Raw genomic sequence first — 7,500 nt, 5'->3', positions numbered from 1 at the left:
GTCACCAAAGGATTTGATAGGTGGATTGGAAAGCTAGGGATACCATTCAATGTTGGAGTAATGCAAAAAACTGCCTTACTGGGAACTGCAAGGATATTGAGGAAAGTGTTGGAAATGTGAAGAAGAGATATTTCTGTTAGCCTTTGGTCATTTGTTATGACTCGGCTAACAGAAGAAAAGATGGCAATGACAACAGCCAGAACATGATGTTGAACCTTTATAATAATAATAATAATAATAATAATAATAATAATCATTTTATTTGCATAATAATAATAATAATATATTTGAAGAAAAGTAAATTGCTAGAATTTTGTGATAATAAAGGATCTTACCTCCGCCCAGGAGAGTAGTGGGCCCTTTACAGCACAGAGTGGATTGGAATTGTTCTTAATGTCCTTGACTGCTGTTGTGAGTACATTTGGTGGTTCATAGAATGGTTCAGTAAAGTTGATAGTCTGAAAGATCAAATTTATCGACCTTTGCTTAACCCTTCATTCCCAAAAATGGCACTTGTAGATTTAACTCGGTGTAACAGACAGTACTGTAAGTGAACTGGATAACAATTGGAGCAAATCGAGTGAAGCTCTAGTAAAAAAAAATATGATTTTCTTGCTACCTGAAAAGACAAAAACAATAGACTCCGAGGCTGCTACAACAGCTGCCCTTCTTGAAGCTGCTTTGCTATGTAGAATAAATAACCCCCCTTTATTCAATATACCCCTTTTTCACTTCACAGTTTTTCCCCTATATAATCACCAATAAGTTTAATTAACTCCTGCCGCACCAAATACGTACCTTGCATAATGCGTAATTGTCCTTAGCTAATGGTATCTCATAATTGGAAAACAAGATCTTGGACGCCTGCTTAACTTTCCAGAGCCTTGGATAATGTTCGTAAGCCATCCAGTTCTGAAAAGAGAAGAAAATAAGTGAAAGAAAGAAGTATGTGAATGTCTAATGTATAAAGCTATTGCATACCACTCTCACTGGTCCCAGAAGTGCCCGACAGTAGGCTAATTATTTTTCCATACGATTGTGTGTATTGCATTCTTTTCATTTAAAAGAAATTATGTTGCAATGAGAAACATATTGTCATTAGTCTTTGCCATTGTTCCTCTTCTGAATAACGAACACTGCAGATGGCAAATAGTATTTTTAGCATTTCAAAATATTAAGTTATTACTGTAAATTTTACCAGAAATCCGGCGGGTCTAAAATGCTGGTAACTGGTAACCGGTAACTGGCGAGCCGTGCGAGTAACACATTTATTGAAAGCTATAACTATGATTTTTTTTTAATGGGTGCTTAGACTTAAAGGGAAAGTGGTCTAGAAAAAGTTTCTCTAAATAGTTAAAGATTTTTCCCAGGAATTAAAAAATAATTGCCTTTTTTCCCAGTTCCCAGTCACCAGTTTACCAGTTACCCGCCACCACAAATCCCTACTTTCCAGTTCCCATAGCAGAGGGGCATTCTGTCTGCGCTTGCGCGACCTTGAGATCTCTTATAATTCACTACCCCAGTGCTTACGCTGCTTCTCGCGCAAAAGAGCTCTGAGGTAGAGAATGAGTAAACCGTAGAAATGGCGGGTTGAAAGTGTTCGATAAACAATTTTAGCCTTATACACCATAAAAGAAACTGGAGAAATGATCATTGACTTGGTGTAAGGGCGAATAAATGAAACTTCTGACGCTTTCCGTAAGTGTATTTTTAGTATTTCAGCGTGCATTCCATATATATATGATGATGATGAGTGGGCGACCACGAAACAGGCTTGTAGGGATGAACTTGTAGTTTATTTGCAACAACGTATCACCCCCAGGAGGGTCGCAAATGGATTCACAGTCCAAGTTGAGGAGAAATTGAGAGAAAGTTAGAGGAAACTCAATACTGGACAACTTCTGGGGAAAACTGTAATTGCCCTGAGCGGGATTTGAACCCACGTCCCCCTGAACACTAGTCGCGTGTGATGACCATTACACTATCAGGACAACCATGCTGGCAACATGGCTGATTGATCACTTAATGTGTGGAAATTACTTGGGACCCCCTAAGGGCCAGTTTTTCTACGTGATAACGCTGGATCAACATGTGATTCACAGGCGGACAAGGGTAATTAATGTAAAGAGTCAGTTAAGTAAATCCATTGAGCCAATAACGTATCACCCCCAGGGGGATCGCAAATGGATTCACTGGCCCTTACGGAGTCCCACGTAAATGCCACACATTTAAGTGATCAATCAGCCATGTTGCCAGCATGGTTGTCCTGATAGTGTAGTGGTCATCACACCCGACTAGTGATCAGGGGGACGTGGGTTCAAATCCCGCTCAGGGCAATTACAGTTTTCCCCAGAAGCACTCATCAGGCAGATTTAATGAAGAACAGCCCTATTAGCTAGCTAATTAGAATCCCATTGTTCTACTCATCGTAAAACATGTACATATAGCTAGCTAATAAATTGCAAGTATTTATACTAAACGTAAAAATGTAAATGAAGTTGCAAAACTCAGACAATAAGATTAAACTAGACCCTCCGTGAGGGTACACTGGGTTGCCTGTGGTACGTGCAGCGTTCCACGCAATTTTTTTCAAGTTGGAGGGGGGGGGGGGGGGGGGGACCCAGAAGTCGTACCAGAAGTCATACCAGAAGTCATACCAGCAGAGGCCCTTTGGCTCACAGGTCTTCACACGTTCGTACGACGAAACAGATCCTTTTGTGAGGTTAAAAACCTGGCGACCGGCCTATTAATTAATCATTTGTCAGAAAGAAGAAATTCCTGTCCTCTTTAAAAAAAATTGACACGCATTGCTTACGTGTGGTAGTGAAGTAACACAGCGATTTATTCCATAATGTCAACTGAACTGTGTGTTGTCTTCCAGGAGCTTCAAGTTGTCCTTGCGTAATATGTAGCTCTAACAGTGCACGATATTGTTTTGGTATTGTGTATCATTGTAGTGAAATGGTAGAAGTCTTGGGTAAATAGCCTGAGAAGACATGTGGTTACTAGCAAAGTACTGAGCCCAGAAAGATTGAAGAAAATAAATGGGAAGTGAAAAACATTGTCTTCTGGGATGACATGTTGACCGTTGTCTTTGCGTAATATGTAGGTCTAACAGTACACGATATTGTTTTGGTATTGTCTATCATTGTAGCGCCATGGTATAAGTCTTAGATAAATAGCCCCTTGAGAAGACATGTGGTTACTAGCAAAGTACTGAACCCAGAGAGACTGAAGAAAATAAAAGGGAATCGAGAAACATTGGCTTCTGGGCTGACATGTTGATCATGCAACTTCTTTCCACCACAAGTGTAAGCGTGCACTGACAGCATCTGACAGCATCTGAAAGCTTTGTAAACAACAGTTGAAAGCTGAAGTTATTCCTATTCGGCGGGGTTAGTATCTGGATGGGCGACCTAAGAAATATACCACTCAGTAACAGAAGCATAGGACCGAAAATTCTATTTTAATGCTATCAAATGCGAACCAAGCAAGATACAGATTTTGTTAGCTTGCTTTATCCAAAACAAATATTGATGTAAAAGTAAATAAATATGGATACACAGTTTTTAAGAAGAGCAGAAGGAAGTTTCAGGACGGTCGATCGAGCATAAAATATTTTGCCATCGGTAATAAAATCTACGACATGAAAACAACATTTATTTTGAACCACGAATATAAAAAGTTACCATCAGCGAAAAACAGTTTGGGAGATTTTAGTTGTTTTGTTGTAATTGTACAAGTTTGGCTGCACCGAGTAAATCGCACATCGAATTCAGCGAGCGCAGTGATCAAGTTACCGCGTTATTTTACCGCGGCATGTTTACTCGCGAAACAGTGAAGCATCTGTGTCAAATGATGCCAAGCTACCGGGTTTTTGTTTTGTTAGTTTTCTTTTTATTTCGATTGTTATAAATTTTGACAAGAAATGTGCGAATTCAACACAAAGATCACAATCGCGCAACTCTCAGAGGTTGACCATTGTTTCTGGAAAATCAAAAATTTACTCTCCAAGACAAGGTTATTTATCACCAGGTAATTCCATCGTTTTGGTAATAGCAGCTACTTTATTATTCATCAGCGTCACAATCTTTTGCCGATTTTGGGGGTCATTTTGTTGAAACTCAAGCACGCTTCCAACAGACCTGTTTATTTTCGTGACTAATGCGTTACCACAAAAATTCTCCCCGTATCACATTGCAACACATGTATGCAAATTTGCTAAGCTCGAAAATTACACAACATGATAAATTTACAAAAGCTAGAAATTTCACAGAAATATTTTCCAGCGAAACATTTATTGAAACAAGCAACATATTTGCTATAAGAGGCAAGAAACCCTTCCTATTTCAGTTGCGTGCGTGCAAGCGAAACAAACAATCACAAAGCATATGCAATTAAATAAATTTCTGACAGTTCACATTCAACCCTTTTCGAAAGAACCTTGACCGTAAATAATAAAGCACAAAAGAGACAACAAGCTTTCATTCAAGTAATTTTTCACTGTCACATTTCCAAATATTTTACACCTTTGCTGAGTTGAGTACAAAATACCGGTAAATGTAAATTGTCAGACAACTAAGATGCGACTTGAGTAAACACTGTGATGCATTCTTGTTGGCGTTCGATTCCTTCAATGTTAATTTGTTAAATCATAGTTAGTAACTATGGTTAAATCCATAAAAAAATTGCTATTTGATTTCCGTGTTTTATATAATACCAAGTTAGTAAAATATTAGAAACAAAGCTCACTTGATATCCAAAGGCGAAAAATGAAATTGTTGTCGAAGACCATTACTCGTCTCTTACATCCAGATATTTATTTTTCAGCGCTGTCTTGCTCATACAATTGACGATCCATTCTTGAGCTCCATGAGGGTATATTTTGTTTAAAGATCCACTAAAACGCCATTCACGTCAATGACTTATTAGTGAAATTTCCAATTGTTATACTGGAAGACTGTGCAGAGTTGAGAACAGGTAAATACAAATCTGACAAATAGCGAGACAACTGAGATAACAGATCCACTATATGGATTCCTTATCTGTCTTTGTTGAACCCACACTGAGTTACCAGAGAACTGTTCATTTGGTTTGAGTATTGTACAAAACACCACGCTTGGCAAAATGTTAGGAAGACTGCTCACTTTGATTACGGCTCGACGGGCGACAGATTGTTGTCGAAGTCCATTACTCGTCGCTTCTAACATTCGACCGCCTGTCCTGTCCAGTATCCAATTCGCTTGCCATTATTGAGCTTCATTAGGGTACATTTTGTTCAAAGATCCCCTAAAACGCCATTCGCGTTACATGACTTTCGACGCCATTGCCGGTTAAGTTAATCGTTCTACTGTGTCCACCAGAGAAATCTACGCATTTCCCACTACCCTCTCGATCCTAAGAAAATACGCGTAGAAGGCTCTATGCACAAAGCCACTACTTAGCAGGGGAGTGACAGGCAAGACTTTTACCGACACGGAAAAAAAAAAAACGAGATGCTTCCGTGAAGCATACACTGGGTTGCCTGTGGTACATGTTACAGGAAATCAGAAGGCACAACTGCTTTTCACCACAAGTTTAAGCGTGCCCTCTGAGCATCTGACAGCTACAATAGTTCGCTGAAATTAATCCCTAGGGGTTCGGCTGGGTTAGTATCTGGATGGGAGACCAAAAACAATATACCCCTCAAAACAGAAGCATTGGACCGAAAATTCTATTTTAACGCTAACAAATGCGGACCAAGCAAGGAACCGATTTTGTTAGCTTGCTTTATGCGAAACAAATATTGATGCAAAAGTAAAAATAAATAGTGGTACAAAGTTTTTGGGAAGAGCAGAAGGAAGTTTTCTGGACGGTCGATCGAGAATAAAATATTTTGCCATCAGCAACAACATTTATGACACGAAAACAACATTAATTTTTAACCCCGAATATAAAAAGTTACGATCACCGACAAACATTCTGGGAGATTTTTGCTATTGTAATTTTGGCTGCACAAGTAAAAGCGCAAAATCGAAAGTTACATCGGATTCAGAGGGCGCCGTGATGAAGTTACCGCGGTGTGTTTACTCGCGAAACAGTGTCAAATCATCATTTGACACAGATACCGGGTTTTTGTTTTTGTAAGTTTTCTTTTTCTTTCAAGTGTTATAAAGTTTGACAAGAAATGTGCGAATTCAACACAAAGATCACAATCGCCCAATTCTTCAGGTTGACAGTCAAAACTTTACTCTCCAAGACGAGGTTATTTATCGCCAGGTAATTTCATCGTTTTGGGGATAGCAGCTACTTTATTATTCATCAGTGACAGATTTTTTTTTGCCGATTTTGGGGGTCATTTTGTTGAAACTCAAGCAAGCTTCCAACAGACCTGTTTATTTTCGTTACACTATAGATCGTTTTCACTGTCACGCAATAAAAAAATCGAAAACCATCCAGTGGAAAAAGTCAAGAATTCGTGATGTTGTAGAAGATAAATGAAGAAGACACTTCTCCAAGTTTTAGGCCCGTGCGTTTCCCCAAACTTCAGATATTCGTCGAAATGTTTCGCAGAAATTTACAGAGCCCAGTATGAAAACGCCATGTTGGTGCACATCTTTTGTGCACCAATATGGCGGCCGGAAAATAGTGTCAACATCTGTTACTTACTTTGGCTATCTAGGCGAGTAAACATCTCTACTGAACAGGCAGCTATTTACCTAAGCACTTTTCCTAATGCTTTAAATTCTAAAAAGGCTCAAAACCATGAGATAAATATACATTTCTCAATAAACTTGATTGTCGCCTCGTGTCACGCACCGCTATAACTCAGAAATTCAAAATGCTCTGGTTTCCAAACGAAGCACGCTATTGAGCTTTAAAATTGCAAATGGATACAAATTTACCGCCTCTTATGCCTGATGAGGATAAGAACTTTCGTGGCTGTTTAGTTTTGGATTTTAAAAAAATGATGACGTCACGTGAAAACAATCTATACCACAAAAATGCTCCCGTATCACATTTCAACACACGTATGCAAATTTGTTAAGCTCGAAAATTACACAACATGATATTAAAGTTCACAAAGGTTGGAAATATCTCGGCAAAATCCTTTTCCAGCGAAAAATTAATCGAAACAAACAACATATTTACTATTAGAGGCAAAAATACCTTCCTATTTCAATTGCGTGCGTGCAAACAAGAGATGCAATTAAATAAATTTTTGACAGTTCACATCAAAACCCTTTTCCACTCGAAACGCTGACTGTAAATAATGAAGCACAAGAGCGACAACAACTTTCATTCAAATAATTCTTCACTGTCACATTTCCAAATATTTTACACCTTTGCAGAGTTGAGTACAAAATACCGGTAAATGTAAATTGTCAGACAACTAAAGATGCGACTTGAGTAAACACTGTGATGCATTCTTGTAGGCGTTCGATTCCTTCAATGTTAATTTGTTAAATCATAGTTAGTAACTATGGTTAAATCCATAAAAAATTGCTATTTGATTTCCGT

The 7,500-nt window shown here is 38.5% G+C and overlaps 1 non-coding gene and 1 pseudogene across 1 annotated transcript; one reads left to right on the top strand and one right to left on the bottom strand.

The window, feature by feature from the left end:
• LOC138032775 (uncharacterized) overlaps positions 1 to 7,500 on the bottom strand; it is a 40,091-nt pseudogene that overhangs the window by 24,719 nt on the left and 7,872 nt on the right.
• Positions 2,264 to 2,336, top strand: Trnat-agu (transfer RNA threonine (anticodon AGU)). The gene has a single exon. It is a non-coding gene; the product is annotated as a tRNA-Thr (tRNA).

Source organism: Montipora capricornis, chromosome 14 (assembly GCF_036669925.1).
Source record: "Montipora capricornis isolate CH-2021 chromosome 14, ASM3666992v2, whole genome shotgun sequence".
Classification (NCBI taxonomy): Eukaryota; Metazoa; Cnidaria; class Anthozoa; order Scleractinia; family Acroporidae; genus Montipora; species Montipora capricornis.
The sequence above is the reverse complement of the archived record's forward strand: the minus strand, read 5'-3'. Positions and strand labels throughout refer to the sequence as shown.